Raw genomic sequence first — 19783 nt, 5'->3', positions numbered from 1 at the left:
CCTATCCAACACTGCTCCACATGAAACACCTTAAGTCACTATGCTCAAAATCGACAACCACGCACAATTTGATGGAACCAAAGCGAATCATTACACCCACGGTGAAACAAATAACATATACCACACAAACCCGATAGGACATAACCGATAATCCATTTACCGAGCAACACTCAACTACTCTCCCTGCTTGACTTCCACTATGAAGCCCCAATAGAACTGCACCATATGTGCCCATAATCAACAAGTCATAATGTCTCGCACACAAAAAGGTAACTCATGGATCTCCCCTGATCACTAATAAGCTCAATAATGATCGAATCAACACATCCCTCAACAATACAATTCGAGGCCAACCAAGCCGACTCAAGCTAGAATCATGCATCCACATTGGCCTACAAACGAAACCCCTTATCAAGGAAACCTGAAGCTGCTCCTTCAACTTCTTAACTCTGCCAGTGCTATACGATACGGTGCCCAGTACTAGATCAATACCGAAGTCAACAACTCTATCCGGCGACATGCCCGACAGTAGGAAACACATCCAAAAAAGTCCCTCACCACCAGAACTGAATCCATATGAGGAGCCTCTACACTGACAACCATCACGAAAGCCCAAATGAGAAAGAAACTCCTTCCCAGCCATCCGATGGGTCTTCAAAATATAATACCACTCTACTAGGACATAATCCGTTGAACCTCGCCACTCAACCCGTGGCATTTTCGGCATAGCCAACAACGCCGCCTTAGCGCGATAGTCCAGAATGACACCACACAGAGACAACTGGTCTGAACCCAATATCCCATCCAACATCTAGCATACCAAGCAATAACAAATTCGCTCGGGTCTCTAAGCCCCGGTAGTCACTACACAGTGCCGATACACGCGACCCACTACCATAACATAGCCTGAACAGGAGAACTCTTAGTCTCCAAATCCATATGGCACATGAATCAACACACCTGATCCCAATTCCTCTGTCTGAATGCGTACCACACCTCAAATACCCAATCATTCCATGAAAGATACTCTAAGATTCCCTTGTGCCATCAAGCAAACTCGAATATCCGCAGTCGATCTAACAAGAAAGTGCCGCAATATTACCGAAGCACCATCAACTTAATCTTATTGCCTTTTCTGAAATATATACCCTCGTCAAATCATTCCAATTAGCAATACCATTCCCTTAATCATCTAAAGATAATTCATCTAATCATCTGAAACTGCCCGCTGCCTAAGAATTTTATAACATTCCTTTCAGAACTGAACCGCAACCTTACACATGCAATTCTCAATCATTTACAACATACCGCATAACCCATACCATCCTAGGATAACCATAAGAACTTCATCTTCCTTCCGAGCCACAACCATCTACGCACTCAACTAGTCAAGAACTTTCCATTGATCCTATCTAGAAAAGAACCACTATACATCCCATGCTTCTTATGCCAATAGGAAAGTATACATCTCCAACTAAGGTAGGAACCATCGAGAACTCCCCGAATTCCATTTTCACAACCCTAACTCATCAGGACTGAATCCTTCTAGCTCAACCGAGCTACGCATGACTCTACAACCTAAAAGAATTACCGCAAAACACCTGCAGAGACTCCTTACTCCATAAGCATCCAAAGAGTCAATCATATCCTTACCATATTGATCCGACCCACTACCAAGCTATACCGTCTATCTGAGTTTCCTTTTGATTACCTTCAACTTGATACTCCTTCTTGCTACAACATCACAATTCCTTAACCCAAACTTACCACATAGGACCCAAGCATAAAGCCACACCGTCTAAGGCTCATAAGCCGCTGAATACCTTCTCAAAGTGCTTTACTCTGAAGAGACTTTCTGCGAATCTAAATCTGTTACCTTTACCTTCCTGATACTGATACATAGAATCCCATAATTAATATAAAAATTTACCACAAGCCTTGACATCTTCCAATGAAAACTCAGTCTCTAGCCACATATACAACTTTAAAATACCCAATTGTTACATGTAGAATCTTGAATACATTAGAAACATTCTCGAGAGTCATTCACTCTATTCAAATTGCAATCAGCCTGATCAAACAAACAGAACCACCCGTGCCTCACTAGCACTCCGACACCGCGGAGTGTAACCTCATCCTAGAACAACTAAGACACTTCCTGCTCTATGCGCCGAACATCCATTACGAACATCAACTCATGACATTCTATGATTCTCACACACCTATGAAGCATACTATAACCTTTGTTAAGAATTTTCCTCTACTCGAGCCATTCTCGGTCTCAATTTCTGCAAGTCATAGCTGATTCACTCGCACGCCTCAAACTGGGACCAACATAGCACCTAACCATGTAATCAACTAATCAATAGCAGACTCCCCCACTTGGCTCAAAGCCATAGATCAAAACACACTCGATAACTCATAACGCATGTACTCTCTTGTTACCATAATACCATAGTGAGGTTAAACTCAAACCTTCATAAGTTCGTGAAACCCAGACCATGTGGTACCTTGAATCTTCTACAAATCTCGCATTCATCCTTGTAACTGTCAAGCCCACTCTCTAAGCGACCTAATTTAAATTGTAACACATATCTTTCATTTGCAAATGAGATCTCCTAAAAGACACATAAGAATCACACAACCTCGGAACACTTCGCAGGAGATGGCCCACCTGCCTTGCCTTCAATTAACATTTCTCTATACCTTCCACCATCACAAATATTACGCAGTCACTTAGTCTTATATCCTCTAACAGACCCTTCTCTTCGCTTCCAATCATATGGATACATCTTGCAGTACTAACATACTCATCACATAGCCATCCAGCCTTCACTTCCACTAATAGGGACAATACCGAACATATAAGTTCAAAAACACTTGCTCACACAATCAGCACCTAGGTGCTCAAGCCATAGGCAAAGATCCGGCTTCAAGTCCTCCAGACTAGCCCAACATCAACTCACAGAGATCACATCTCGCCCCTTGATCAAGGAATCACAAGCCATCAATGCACATATGATACTGAGCACTCATACGCGCATACAAACGCGCGGAATGAATTTCAAGAGTTACATTTCAAGCTGAATCAAGGACACACGATAAGAATTCAAGAACGTGAAGTTTTCCTAAAGGTTCCGCAGCCTCTCAAGGATAAATATAGACGTCTCTGTACAGATCCACGAGACTCTACTATACCTGCTTATGACTCGTGAGACCTATAAAACCTAGGCTCTGATACCAACTTGTCACGACCCGAACCCCGACCTGGTCGTGATGGCGCCTCTCATGATCAGCCAACTAAACCTAATTCACCTTTTTAAAAAGGTTAAACATTACATAAGCAGTCTCTACATGATTTAATAATAATTGTTAGCGGAAGTACAACCCGACACAGCCCAAACCGGGTGTCGCAACTCACGAGCATCTATTAGAGTATAAATACAACAAAAAGGTCTAAAATATACAAAACAGGACTAATGAATGAAGAGGGAGAAAAGAGATGTTGCGAATGCCGGCATCCACCTTGCTAAACTCCGATAACTCTGCCTCTGATCAGCCAAAACCCGCTACCGTGCAAGGAGTAAATTAAGCACTCCACCTTAGTGAGTAATAAAGGTAAATAACAACTGAGAGGTAAGAAATCACGTAAAGCATATCAACATGCTGTATAGAAGTAGTATGAAACCATTTAAGAAAAACAATGAAGTTGTGAAATCTCTTAAAAACATCTTAGCTCATCTCAAACTTCTTTTGGAAATGACTTTTCAACAGTTATGCAAATGAATGCAAAACAATGCGTGCAGATAAGCACAAAAATCCGCCTCTCGGGCACAAATATACAATCAACAGGTAATGACAGACAATTAAGAAGATAAACACATAATGGTTCGCCCCTTGGGCACAAATACACAATCAACAGGTAATTGACAGGCAATTAAGAAGATAAACACATAAAGGTTCACCCCTCGGGCAATATCTCAGAACAGTACCAGCCCCTCGGGCTATATATCTCATATCACAATGGATACCCACACTCAATGGGGGGTGCAGACTCCGGGAGGGGCCCCTTACGGCCCAAGCGCAATATCAAGCCATCTCGTGGCATCAAATCTAGGCCCTCGGTCTCATATCAGTCAAGCCACCTCGTGGCATATATATCTCAGGCCCTCGACCTCATAAACAATATCAACAAGCCACCTCGTAGCGTACATATCTCAGGCCCTCGGCCTCAAATCAGTATCAGTATTTCCTCACAACTAGGCCCTCGGCCTTACTCAGTCAAAAATCACATAATCCACTCGGGAAGCCGTAAATACATGATGCTCAGCCTAAAATATTATTTAAAATATCATTTCAAGTGTTAAATCAAAGTAAACTTGGCCGTGTTTTGAAAAACAGTGGAAAATAACATGACTGAGTTCAAGTATAAAGTCAAAACAGTGAGTGTTGATACCCAATTTTTTCCTATGTATTTTTATGCACAAAATGCTTTCCAAATAACATGTATATGCATATATAATCATGCCCAAGTGTTTTGGTATTTTTTACTAATTTTTAAAGATTTTTAAAATCAATTTATTGTCTATTTTAGCAGTACAAAAGCCAATAATTATTCCCAAGACTATCATTTTGGTAAATAATTTATTTTTATTCTCATATTTACACCAAAATACAATTAAGGTGATTTTGTATATTTTTACAAATCTATTTGGTATTGTTAAGCTAAATTGCATGTAATTGTAATTATAGCCTATTTCACGATTAGTAGCATTTTATAATTATAAAATTATTTCCAGTATTTTTAAATTAATATTTATATAGTATTTGTTGGCTCAGGGTTTTTAATTTACTTTTAAAATTATTATTACTATTTTATAAAATAAAAAGGGAAAATAGACTATTTAACACTTAGCCCATTTCTATTTCAATTACAACCCTTTCACCTTTCAATTATGGCCCTCAATTTTGACCCCTGATTCCACCCAAATTAAAATCGACCCAATTCCTTTTGGACCCAACCCCTGACCCAATTGTAAAACGCCCGACTCCCATTTAATCCAAGCCGTTGATCATTTTGATCAACGACCAAGATCCCCCCTTCCCTTTTTAATTCCCTAACCCACCTAACCCTAACTCATTCTATCAGAGACTCCACCTTTGAACTCTCTTCATCTCCCAAATCCTCTCTAGCCTCTCCGAAACCCTAATCGATTCCTACCTGTTCCTACCACAATCCCACCGGAATCCATGGCGTTTCAGGATATGGGTGGCCTATACTTACTATCTATCACCATTAAACCTAAGCTGCTCGAGGTTTGAAGCTGACTCTGATGGTTCTCTTTAGATCTTTCTCAGACCTGTAGATCTATGGTGGCTCCAGCTATTTTACTGCATTTTCAAGCAATATGAGTCTTTTTGACTCAGGATCCGACTTTCCTCAAGACCTTTCTCATTCTAGGGGTTTTCTCTACAACCCTAAGCTAGTCAAGGTTCTTTCTCTGTTTGTTTTCTGAGATCTGTGACGTATTTGTGTTCTACTTGACTTTTTAAGGGTTTTCCCAAATTTCCTCTTTAAAATCGTTCAATTTCAATTTTAGGGTTTCTGAAAAAGGACTTCTTCAAATATTTTGATTCTTCCTGTTCTTTCTTTATGTGTTTTATACTCGTATGTTTGCTTCTTACTATACATGAGTTTTCTCTCTTATTTCTTTTCTATTATGCAAGACTTTTCTGTTCTTTGCTGTCACTCTCCTGCTCGCGTGATTAATCCGTATTGTTTTCCTTATTCTTGGCTACGTGTGTTTATGTTTGAGCTCTTTGATCTAGTTCACCACATTGAGTTCTGTTCGTGTTCCTGCTAAGCATATTTTTTCTACTGTTGTTTAAAAACTCGTATCATCTCCTTCCTTTTAAACTTGTTTCGATCCCAAGTTCTCTCAAACTTGTTTTCGTGACTTTGAATTAGTGTTCTTTCTATCGTGTGTGTTTGCCTCTCATAAGTCTTTGAAAGAGACTTCTGAGCCTCTTTCAATGACCTTGTTTTCTCACCTCTTTGTCTGACTCTATTAGAAACCCTAGGTTTTGGGGGTTTCTTTGAGTAAATGGCATTAGGGTTCCACTTTGGGACCCTAGGCTTTCTGACTCACTATGAGTTTGTAATTGAACCTGAATCTCTTTGCTTGTGACTCTGAAACTTTCAATGTTAGACTCTTTATTTTGTTTGAAGCTGTGTGCTTTATATATGAGAAGACTCCTCTTTCAAAAGGTTTTCACCAATCGAGTGATTGATTCTGAAATCCCTTTAATAAGGCTAATGATTTGTCCTTGATTTTTCGATCGAACCTCCCTACTGGCTCTTTACTTAATCCTTTTGTGTAAAAATCCCCTGCTTGTATTGTTTTCCTTAAATACATGATCTTGTGTATTCCTTCTATAATTCTATACCAATTTTTGAATTAGTTCTATATTTATGTGACTCTTTCCTTAATTACTTTGGATTCCCTGTGATCACAATTGGATCCGAGATCCTCTTGGTTGATTTTCTAACTGATGCCCTATTTTTACTTTATAAATACACTGTTATTTCAACTTTCCTTAATTACCCACTATGTATCTGGCATTGTTTATACACTACATGGTTTCTTTGCCCTAATCAGCCTTACTGAACTAATTTCTTTTCCTTATTCTGCCTTGACTAATCGTTTGAACTAGACTCCTTAATTAAAGGAGTCCAGTTGTCTTAATTGATACTAATTGATTGCTATTTCCATGTTTGTGCACTCTTTGCCTATGTACTGCTTGTTTTCAAAACTATATAATGACCTGTCTTCTCTCTTTACAAACACACCGAGATTCACACAAACAAAGACACTTCCAATTGCAAACTTTCTTACGACATTGTTTTAAGTTCAACACTTTGCTTGCTTGGGATCTTTTGGAATCACTTTGTTTGGAACTTGGCTCTCAAGACTACTATTTTCTTACTTGTTTTGCTTTGAAACTGGTATGTTTTTTATTTAAATTTTCTGCCTCATCCCTATGTGTTTACTTTATAGTTTTTGCATCTTTGTTTACTCTACTGCCCATGTTCGATGATTTATGTTAATTGTGTTCTTTTCCTGCATTTGTTTCTACTATGAATCCCTGCCCCTATTCCCTTTTATGTTCTTGAGTTAAGGTCTTGGCCTGGCAGTATCCTAATTACTGCCCTGACTATAACCTGATCCACAATGGATCCTAACTCCTAAGTTTGGCTAACAGGCTGGTCAAGGGTGTGCCAACATCCCAATTGCTAGGCATGACCACCAGCCTGCCATGGCTCTCCCTGAATCCTCTATGCACTTACACTTGTTCTTAGACTCTTAAGTTCTACCCCTCTCTTATGAGCCTTGCTTTGGGACCTTGAGTTCCCTCTGAACTTGGACATTTGAGTGCTGGCATTTCCATACTGCACTATGATCTTTTAATTCTACAATTGTTTTGGGGTGTAAGCACTACCCTAAGTCCCTTTGAGACTCTTGGAAACTTTGACACATGCTAAATATGAGAAAGTCTTTTGGAAATCTGATCCTAGAAGTTGGTTTATCTCATATTGTTGGACTTTGAGTCTGAATTAGGCTGTTTGGATGTAGCTGGAGTTTCTGATGTAATTTTACTTTTCTTTTCTGATTCACTTGGGTTTGTAATAAATTTGTAATAATTATTGGGGATGGTTAGTGGAAAGGGATGGGGATGAATGCATGCAAAAAGGGTAGAAAACCTGCCTATAGGCTATCTATAATTTGTGCACTTCTGCACTTTTAGAAACGCATGCCTATAAGTTTTCTGCACTCCTGTATTTCTGCATCTTAGAAGTCATGCCTATAAGTTCTGCATTTATGCAATTATGCCTATAAGTGCTGCATTTCTACATTTAGGAAATTATGCTTATAAGTTTCTGCATTTCTGCATTTTAGAAATCATGCTTATAAGTTCTGCATTCCTGCATCTTGGAGATTATGCCTATAAGTTTTGCATATAGAAATCATGATCTTAGGTTTTCTGCACTTCTGCACGTCATTAGGCAAATAGTTATAGGTTTTAAAAAATCAACTTCATTTAGATACCATGCCTATAGGACTCCTGCATCTATGCAATCGCTTAAAACTAATGACGCATAGAAATCATTCCTATAGGAGTAATCAATTGAATTCGCTTCGTCTATTTCATTTATAAGTCTAAAATAAGTCATAAATCTACAGATCTTTTGCTTATATAATCAGTAACCCTTCTTTAAAATCAGTATACTTCCACCTAGGCAAGCAGTAGGTAATTAATTAATTGTGTCAGTCTTTGATAACTACATCCAGACAAGGCTAATTCGGACTCCTCATATGAGAAATATGTGATGAATCAGCCCACCCTACGCCTTAATTTAATTCAGGCCAAACCAATATCTGAAGTCATGCTATATTTGCTCTTTTAAGTGAGGAGGCTTGTTTGAGCCCTTAAACTGCTATTTGTTTCCCCCTACTTGCTTATGTGTTTTGTTTGTCGCATTAGAATTTTGTCCTTTTAAAAAATCTGAAAAGCCTAACCTCCATTCCTTTAGGATTAGTAGTCTCAAATGCATCCGAGACTGATAGGATTGGGACGGGTAATAGCATGCAATAAGAAACGATACTATTCCATGCTTTAATACCTTAACGGGGTGGGAAGGGTAGATATGAATATGATGACCGATGCGCTAATACCACGTGCAACCCCTCTTATGAGGAGCGATTGCCGGGTATTGCATTGATGTGATCCATGTTGATACCCAATTTTTTCCTATGTATTTTTTATACTCAAAATACTTTCAAAATAGCATGTGTATGCATATATAAGCACGCCCAAGAGTTTTGGTATTTTTTCCTAATTTTTAATATTTAAAAAAAACAATTTATTGTCTATTTTAGCAGTACAAAACCCAATAATTATTTCCAAAATTATCATTTTGGTAAATAATTTATTTCCACCCTCATATTTACACCAAAATATAATTAAGGTGATTTTTGTATATTTGTACAGATTTATTTGGTATTTTAAAGTTAAATTGCATATAATTACAATTATAGCTTACTTTAAGATTAATAACATTTTATAATTGTGAAATTGGTCCCAATATTTTTAAATTGATATTTATATATTGTTTGTTGGCTCAGTATTTTTAATTTGCTTTTAAAATCATTTTTATTATTTTTATAAAATAAAAGGGAAAAACTGGCTATTTAACATTTAGCCTTATTTCGTTTCAATTGTAACCCCTCTCACATTTCAAAGGGAAAATCCTACTACGTGAATTCAATATTGTTTACGTGACCCAGAAAACAATCAAAAGGGCAAGCCTTAGCAGATTATCTCGCCGAGAATCCCGTGGATGGAGAATACGAGTCCCTAAAAATATAGTTTCCCGATGAAGAGGTATCTTTCATAGGAGAATATATCGCAAAATCCTATGATGATTTGGAGGTTGTTTTTCGACGGAGCCGCAAATTTTAAAGGAGTTAGCATAGGAGCAGTCCTAGTATCAGAAACCGACTAGCACTACCCGGCATCTGCCAAGCTCAGGTTTCCTTGCACCAATAATATGGCCGAATATGAATCCTGCATCTTGGGGCTCAAAATGGCCATTGACATGAACGTTCAGGAGTTGCTAGTAATCGGGGATTCAGAATTGCTCATACATCAGGTTCGAGAAGAGTGGGCAACCAAGAACTCTAAGATACTTCCCTACTTGCATCACATACAGGAGTTGAGGAAAAGGTTCACAAAGACAGAATTTCAGCATGTCCCCAGAGTCCAGAACGAGTTTGCCGATGCATTATCCACTTTATCGTCCATGATCCAGCATCCAAATACAAACATCATTAATCCCATCCCAGTAAGGATTCATGATCAGCCAGCTTATTGCGCCCACGTTGAGGAAGAAGCGGATGGAAAACCATAGTCCCATGACATCAAGGAGTACTTGACAACAGGGGAATATGCAGAGCTTGCCAACGCTACTCAAAAGCACACACTTCGTAGGTTATCCAGCAACTTCTTTCACAGTGGAGGAGTCCTGTTCAGGGGGACTCCCGATTTAGGTTTACTAAGGTGTGTCGAAGCAAAAGAAGCATCCAGGCTATTGGACGAAGTGCATGTAGGGACCTGCGGGCCGCACATGAATGGTTTTGTCTTAGCAAAGAAGATACTCCGAGCAGGGTATTTTGGATGACTAAGGAAACAGACTGTATCCAGTATGTTCGCAAATGCCATCGCTGTCAGATACATGCAAATATGATAAAGGTGCCTCCAAACGAGCTTACTGCAACAAGCTCACCATGATCGTTCATCGCTTGGGGAATGAATGTTATTGGACCTATCGAGCCTGCCGCATCGAATGGGCACAGGTTCATCTTAGTGGAAATCGATTATTTTACCAAATAGGTTAAAGCAGCATCATACAAGGCGGTCACTAAGAAGGTTGTGGCAGATTTCGTCCGCGACCGCATTGTTTGTCGGTTCGAAATTTCGGAATCAATCATCACCGATCATGGTTCAAATCTCAACAGAGACTTGATGAAAGCAATGTGTGAAACATTCAAGATCAAACACAAGAACTCTACAGCCTACAAGCCTCAGATGAATGGAGTTGTGGAGGCAGCCAACAAGAATATCAAGAAGATACTAAGAAAGATGATCGAAAGGCACAAAAAATGGCATGAGAAATTATCATTCGCCTTATTGGGATACCGCACCACAGTTCGCACATAGACCGGAGCAACTCCCTACATGCTGGTTTATGGTATAGAGGCGGTCATCCCTACCGAGGTAGAGATTGCCTCCTTAAGGATCATACAAGAAGCAGAGTTGGATGATGCATAATGGGTAAAAGGTTGCTACGAGCAGTTAGCCCTTATAGATGGGAAAAGGATGAATGCAGTTTGCCACGGTCAGTTGTATTAAAACAGAATGTCCAGAGCCTTCAACAAGAGAGTTAAGCCAAGGAAATTTACACCGGGGCAGTTGGTGTTGAAGAAAATCTTCCCACATCAAGATGAAGCCAAGGGGAAGTTCTCTCCCAATTGGCAGGGTCTGTATATGGTCCACCGGGTTTTAACTGGAGGAACACTTATTCTTGCAGAAATGGATGGAGAAGTCTGGCCGAAGCCAATCAATTCAGATGCAGTGAAACGATATTATGTGTAACCACTTATGATTCCCTTTATGATGTAATTTGAACTACGCCTGACCTGATTCCTATTTAAGAGGGTATACATAGGCAGCCCTATGGGTTCAGTCACAATTTAATAAAATTTCCATTTTCCCCCCGCTATTGGAACTGGGGCAGAATTTTGAGGAGGACCCTCAAAATTCCGAAGTTGATTTTAGTCCATGCTTTGCCAGAAGCGCCAGCCCAGTAAACTGGGGCAGAATTTTGAGGAGGACCCTCAAAATTCCGAAGATGATTTTTTTAGTCATTCAGCGCGGCCGTCAGAAATGTCCGCTCAGCAAACTGCGGCAGTATTTTGAGGAAGACCCTCAAAATTCCGGAGCGAAAGAGGTTGCAATGTCTTGAACCACGTCGCAGTCGTTGGTTCATCTAAAGAAAACTATTTTCGACTATATACTTACGTTATATTTACTAAATCATGCATAACTATTATTCGAATTGCTGTTGTTTAGCGACGCTACCCCAATAACACACAACGTCAAGAGCCCGGGAAGACGAACTAACTTTTCCCCTTAAAGAACTCACGATTTTTCTTTTGATGCAGGCACTCGACTTGCAGTATCATTAAGTATATTTATGTACGCATACTTTCCAAGAATGCAACTTCTCAGAATCATCACTTGCCCACATTTGCTACCCGTACACAATCTCCCCAGCAGTCATATTGTCGTAATCGACCATCAGCTAAGGGATCTTACTACTAATCTCCTTTTACACTCTTGCACCGCATAAGGCTACCTTTATGCCTTCCGAGACTAAGAACTTTCTCCTTCTTGCATTTCCTTGCATTGCATAAGGCTACCTTTATGCCTTCCGAGGTTAAGCTCTACCTCCATCCTGCATTTTGCATTGCATAAGGCTACTTTTCTGCCTTCCGAGACTAAGCACTGTCTCCTTCTTGCATTTCCTTGCATTGCATAAGGCTACCTTTCTGCCTTCCGAGGTTAAGCTCTACCTCCATCCTGTATTTCGCATTGCATAAGGCTACTTTTCTGCCTTCTGAGACTAAGCACTGTCTCCTTCTTGCATTTCCTTGCATTGCATAAGGCTACCTTTCTGCCTTCCGAGGTTAAGCTCTACCTCCATCCTGTATTTTGCATTGCATAAGGCTACTTTTCTGCCTTCCGAGACTAAGCACTGTCTCCATCTTGCATTTCCTTGCATTGCATAAGGCTACCTTTCTGCCTTCTGAGACTAAGCATTGTCTCCATCTTGCATTTCCTTGCATTGCATAAGGCTACCTTATCTGCCTTTCGAGACTAAGCCCTGTCTCCACCTGCATTCTGTATAAGGCTACTTTTCTGCCTTCCGAGGTTAAGCCCTACCTCGATTATCATCTGCATAAGGCTACCTTTCTCCTTCCAAGACTAAGCTCTGTCTCCATCCTACATGGCTGAAATATCGCCACTTTACTTTTCTTGCACGGCTGAAACATCGCCGCCTTTTATATTACGTCTTGCATCGGCTGAAAGATTGCCACCTTCTACATTTCATGGGCTGAAAGATCGCCAAATTGTCCAAAGGCGTCATTGTTCGGAGGCACCATTATCATAGCCCGAGAACGCCATGCCATGGCCTGAGGACCCCCACTTTATCTTCTGCACATCATTATTCAAAGGCATCATGGTTCAGAGGCACCATTCTCATAGCCCGAGAACATCATTTCATAGCCTGCGAATCCTTTACCATACGCTTCATGGCCCAGGACGTCATGGTTCGAGGACGTCATCCTAACTGTCCGAGGACAGCATTCATGGTCCAATGGGAATTTGCATCACGTTTAAATTTATGCAATATACGTTCGTATTGCTCGCTTCCAGGTACATCGGCTAGCGACAACCGCCTCGTCAGGAGCGATCGCGCTCCAGTTCAACAGCCTATCGGACTCGGACCATCCTTTCATTCTAAACATCGCGTTCGCCCGTTTCATGTCTCCATCGGCATATTCAGCCGATGGATCCTGAACTACATATGACCTGATTCCTATAAGGCCAGGGATATGTAGGTAGCTCAAGAGCCAGAACTCGGTAAGAATTCTTTGCAAATCGTTTCTTTCGGTCAAAATTGGTCATCTTATCTTTACCTGACAACTCTTTCATCCTCCTCGGGTAAAGAGGGGCAGCTATTGATACCCAATTTTTCCTATGTATTTTTATACTCAAAATACTTTTAAAATAGCATGTGTATGCATATATAAGCACGCCCAAGAGTTTTGATATTTTTTCCTAATTTTTAAGATTTTAAAAAAAATCAATTTATTGTCTATTTTAGCAGTACAAAACTCAATAATTATTCTCAAAATTATCATTTTGGTGAATAATTTATTTCCACCCTCATATTTACACCAAAATATAATTAAGGTGATTTTTGCATATTTTTACAGATTTATTTGGTAGTTTTAAGTTAAATTGCATATAATTACAATTGTAGCCTACTTTAAGATTAATAGCATTTTATAATTGTGAAATTGGTCCCAATATTTTTTAAATTGATATTTATATATTGTTTGTTGGCTCAGTATTTTTAATTTGCTTTTAAAATCATTTTAATTATTTTTATAAAATAAAAGGGAAAAACTGGCTATTTAACATTTAGCCTTATTTCGTTACAATTGTAACCCCTCTCACATTTCAATTTTAGCCTCAATTTAACCCCAAATTAACCCAAGATCCAACCAAATCTGCCCTAGCCCAATCCTTAAATTGACCTGGCCCAGCTCCGAATCAATCTGAGCCGTTGATCAAATAAAATCAACCGGCCAGATCCCCCTTTCCATAATTAAACCCTCACCTACCCCCTTCCTCCCGTCTCATTTCTTCGATACTCCTCATCTCTCTATCTCTCAAAACTCTCTCGAAGGTTCCTGAAACCTTAGCCTCTCTCACCCCCCTTCAACCGCAATCTCATCGGAGTCCATGGCTTCTCGGCCATGGATGGCCTGTACTCACTCTCCTCCACTATTAAACCCTGGGTGTTCGAAGTTTCGAGGTCCGTCCTCGATGGTGTCCTTTCTGATCTCTACAAATCCGAGGTTCTCTGGCCTCTCCGGCCTGGCTCCGGCATATTCAAGCATCAGAAGCTTATTTCTGACCTCTCCGACTCAAAATCGGACTTTCTTCCCAGCCTTTCTCATTCCTAAGGTTCCTCTGAAACCCTAAGCAATTCAAGATTTTTCTCTGGTTGTTTTCTTATATCTATGCTACATCTATGTTCTACTGGAGTTTTGAAATGTTTTCCCCAATCTTCTCTTTCAAAATTTGTTTCTCTTCGATTTAGGGTTTCTGAAAAATCTTAAAATGTTTTCTGACTCTTCTTCTTCTTTCTTTGTATGAATCTGTTTATGCTATGTTTGTATGTTCTCTTTTTCTACCTAGCATGTTCTTCTCCCGTATCTTTATGTTTGCCTTATTTTGCATGTTCTTCTATGATGCTCTGTTCTTTCTTCTACTGGTTTCTATATCATGCTTTCACACGTTTATCTTATGTGTTCGTTTACCCCGTGTTCCTTTACTGTGTTTCTACTAAGCTCTTGGTTCTCATTTGCCTTTTTCTGGACTTTGTTTGAGTCTTTCTAAACATGTTCCTTAAGTTTTTACTACCCCTTTGTCTTCTGAACTTGTTTAAGTTCCAAGCTTTTCTTAAAACGTGTTCTTTATGCTTCAAATCAGTTTTCTTTCCTTGTTGTTTCAAACCTGCTATTATATCTGTTTTGTTTCTCACAAGGCGCTGAAACAGACCTTTGAATCAGTTTCAATGACTTGCCTTCTCTTCTCTATGTCTGATCCGATTTGAAACCCCAGGATTTGGGGGTCCCTTTGGCAAGCTCGATTTTAGGTTCGGGTTAGGGTTCTACTTTGGAACCCCGGACTATCAAACTCATTCTAAGTAATATGAACTGAATTTGAAACTCTTTGCTTGTGACTCTGAACTTTTCCATGCCTGTCTTTTCTAATTAGCATGACAACTCCTTCTTGTTTGATACTTGGGTGCTTTATATATGGGAAATTCTTCTTTCAAAAAAGGGTTTTGACAACTAATTGATTGATTTGGAATTCCTTTTAATAAGTTTTGACCGACTGCCACTGAGCTTCTTTAATTGAACCTTCTTTACCTATTCCTGACTTGGTTCATTTGAGCAAAGCCTGTAATTTTGATTTCCCTGGCTGTTTGATTGACTCCCTTTCCTTATTTTTTCACAAACCGTGTACCACTAAACTTTTTCCTTAAATAACTCCTGTGTATTTACCCTCCTTATGCTACTTTGAAAGTTTTAAATCAAAATTTCTTTCCTTAATTGTCTTCTGCCCGTTTGAAATCAGAATCCCCTGACGAAAGGGAGATTTTGTGTGATTGATTGCAAACTATTCCCTTACCTTTTCTTACTTGTTTTATGCATTATAAAATGGGCACGACCCTTCTGCACTTAGACACCTTGAACCTTCAGTTCAACACTTTCAACTGACAGTTCAATACTCTTCGAATTGTACACTCTTACAATTACAATACACTTTCAATTCTCTACTCTCTTCTGAGATTTTTGTACTGCCTGCTCGCAATTTGGCTTACACGACTTCTTCTTACTTATTTTATTTGAAACTGGTATGTCCCTTGTTTAAATATTCTGCCTCACCCCCTATGTGTTTACTTCACATCTTCAAGCTTCTGGTTTACTTTATTGCCTATATGCTGTAATTTGCGCTTCATATCCCCTTTTCTTTGCTTCTGTTTCTGTTATGAATCCTCTACCCCTATTCCCTTCTATGTGCTGAGTTAATCTCTTAGTTTGATAGTATCCTAATTACTGTCCATGCCTTGGCTTGATCCACAATGGATCCTAACTCTCAACACTTGACTAGCAGGCTGGTCAGGGGTGTGCCAACATCCCAATTGCTGGGCATGACCACTAGCTTGCCCTGTCTCTCTCTGATTCCCTTCCCCTTTGTGCACTTACACCTATTCCTAGAATCTTAAGTTCTACCCCTCTCTTTTGAGCCTTGCTTTAAGACCCTGAGTTCCCTCTGAACTTGGACATCAGAGAGTTGGCACTTCCACACTGCACTATGATTAAAATCTGCAATATATCTGAGGTGTAAGCACTGCCTGGAGTTCCTGAAACTCTTTGGATCTTTGAAACATCCTAGCTAAGAGAAGGCTTTGGAAATCCGGTGTCTCGGAAGTGGTTCAATCTCATATTGTCATACACTAAGTTTGAATTAGGCTTCTCGGATGTAGCTGTGATCTCTGATGTACTTTTAATTTCTGTCTTATTTTTTTGGGGGCCTGTAATAATTTTTACAAACTCAATGAGGATTTAGTGAAAAGGGAGGGGGGTTACTTTATGCACAAATGGTAGAAACCATGCCAATAGGATTTATGTTTTTCTGGTATATACAACTCCACACATAGAAAGCATGCCTATAGGGTTTAACTTCTAAATTATCTGCAACTATACATATAGATACCATGCTCATAAGGGTTTATATTTTTCTGCACATAATGATACTGTTAGGCAAACTGTAGGTCTAACAATGAGGTCGCATGTTTGTAATACTCCTGTTTTAAAGGTGTTAAAATCAGTCGACGTATAGAAAACATGCCTATAGGACTTTCGAATTTGAACTATCTCATTTTTGTACAAGATAGCACCAACCGATTAATAAGTTCTTTTGGTAAAACTAACAGTCTTCTGCGATTTTCTGAGCCTAGTAAGTTAACAAACCTTTTTTTAAAAAAACAAACTGGCATTTTCTGAAATTCTCTCTTTTTTTTCCCGATAAAGTTCGTAGATTTTTTACTGGTCTGCCTACCTTTTGAAGTTCTTTTCATTTCTTTTGTATCTCTTCAAAACAAAAAAATACTCTTTTCCTGAAGCTCGCTTCGTTCTGAAAAACTGATAACTCTTTATAATCAGTCCTTTTTTTGGAAATCGTTAGTTCTGTCCAACACTTAGCTAAAGTGGCTCAGTTTTTGTTAACTACATCTGAGTGAGCCTAATGCGGACTTCCTGTCTCAAAGTATGTGTTGAACTGGTCCGTTTATCGCTTTAATTTTAAAGACCTAATCAGTACATGCAAGACATGCTAAAATCTATGACTTATCTGATTTAAGGAGGTTCACTTGAGCCTTACTTGATTATATGCCCCCACTTCTACTTGTATTATGTGTTTTGATTGACGCCTTAGTATTTTGTCCTTTGAAACTCTCAAAAGGCCAAATCCCTTTCCCTGTAGGATTAGTAGTTCTAAATGCCTCCGGGACTGATAGGATTGGGACAGGTAATGACATGCAATAAGTAACGATACCATTCTGCACTTTAATACCTTAATGGGGTGGGAAGGGTATAATATGGATATGATGACCGGTGCGCTAATATCACGTGCGACCCCTCTTCTGAGGAGTGATTGCTGGATATTGCATTGAAGTGATCCATAATAATCATAAACCTAGGACCCCCTCCCTTTATTTCCTTTCATCTCTTCTTGTAAAACTATTCAAATCTTTTTCATAAATTTCTGCCCTCTCTATTTACCTTCAAAAGTTTTCAACTAATTGCAATGTTATATGCGAGTTCTTATTTGAGCCTTGATTGTTTACTCGTAAAGTCACAATTGTAACATGGCCGGGACCACACTAGTGGATCTTGAGGGGTGCCTAACACCTTCCCCTTGAGATAATTCCTAGCCCTTACCCGAACTCTGGTTTTCCAACTCAAACTCTTCTAAAATGTGTCCTAATGCACTATAATCATTAGGTGGCGACTCTTCAACTTCTAAACCCAATTCTCGAAAGGGAATAGAGTTGTCCTCCCAATGTCGTATACTCAATTTTGACCCGATAAGAAAAAGGGGGCGTCGACAATCCATATTAATCATAAACCTAAGACTCCTTTTCCCTTTACTTGTTTTCATTTATTGTTGAAATCTTTTTCTCAAAATTTCTGCCCTCTTTATTTTGCCTCAAATTTCAATTTAATTGCAATATGATGTGGAAACTCCCTCTATTTAAGCCCTTATTTGTCTATATGTTATATGAAGTCACAATTGTAACATGGCCGGGAACCACACTAGTGGATCTTGAGGGGTGCCTAACACCTTCCCCTCGAGATAATTTCTAGCCCTTACCCAAACTCTGGTTCTTCAAACTCAAACTATTCTTAGTGTCCTACTGCACTTAATCATTAGGTGGCGACTCTTCAAATTCCAAACCCAATTCCCAAGAAGGGAACGAGTTGTCCTCCCAAATGTCATGCACCCGATTTTCGCTTTTAGAAAAAAGGGGGCGTCACAGTGAGGAAATATCAATCACAAGCCTCGAAGGGTTCACATAGTTGGCACTAAGTCTAAATATGACATTCAGTCCAAATAATAATGATAACAATTCGTTTTCAATCAACTACGCGATAAAATCATCAATCAGGATGGACTAAGTCACAATCCCCAACGGTGCTCTATCCCACGCTCGCTATCCAGCGTGTAAGTCACCTCAACATAGCACTACAATGTGCAATACGAGGTTTCAAACCCTCAGAACATCATTTACATTCATTACTCACCTCGAACCGGCGAAATCTCTAGCTCGCGATGCCTTTGCCCTCAAATCGGCCTCCATGCACGTCGAATCTATCCAAAATCAGAACGAATACGTCACAATATGCTAAGGGAACCAATCCCAAGCGAAAACAATCGAAAATACCAAAAATCCCAAAATTAGCAAAACTCGAGCCCCGGGCCCACTTCTCGAAACTCAGAAATTTTCACATCATTAGATTCCTTATCTCCTCACGAGTTCATACATATTAAATTTACCAAAATCCGACCTCATATGGTCACTCAAATTCTAAAATTCACTCTCCAATTTCATGCCCTAATTTCCCAACTCTTCCTCTAATTTCCACAAATTTTCATGATTAAATAATGATATAATCACCATAAACACAAGGTATAAAGCCCAAGTAGCTTACCTCTGCGGATACACTTGATCCCCTCTTAAAATCACAGCTTGGAGCTCCAAAATCGCACAAAAATGATGAACAAATGACTGAAAATTGCGAAAGGGCATTTTTATACCTTCTGCCAAACTCTTTCGCACCTGCGATCCAGTAAGCGCATTTATGCTTCCGCTTCTGAGGAAAAGCATACGCTTCTGCGGATTTCACTTATGACCCAGGACCCGCATCTGCGGTCCAAACACGCACCTGCGGTACCGCATATGCGGTTCTTCCTCCGCTTCTGGGAAAATCACTTGCCAGCCAAATCTCGCATCTGCGATCCTTTCCTCGCATTTGCGGCTTTGCAGATGCAGTACACATAGCTGCTTCTGCTATCTCAAAGCATCTGACCCTTTTTTGCTTCTGCGATGAATCACCCGCATCTGCGGTCCCCAAACTACAGATGCGAAAATACTAGAAGTAGCAAATCTGAAGCTGCAACCAACATCTAACTTCTCCGATAACCATCCGAAATCCTCCCAAGGCCCCCGTGACCTCAATCAAAAGTACAAACATAACCCAATACTTTATTCAAACTTTTTCCAATCATCAAAACA

Source organism: Nicotiana sylvestris, chromosome 11, assembly GCF_000393655.2.
Source record: "Nicotiana sylvestris chromosome 11, ASM39365v2, whole genome shotgun sequence".
NCBI classification, from domain to species: Eukaryota; Viridiplantae; Streptophyta; class Magnoliopsida; order Solanales; family Solanaceae; genus Nicotiana; species Nicotiana sylvestris.
The sequence above is the reverse complement of the archived record's forward strand: the minus strand, read 5'-3'. Positions refer to the sequence as shown.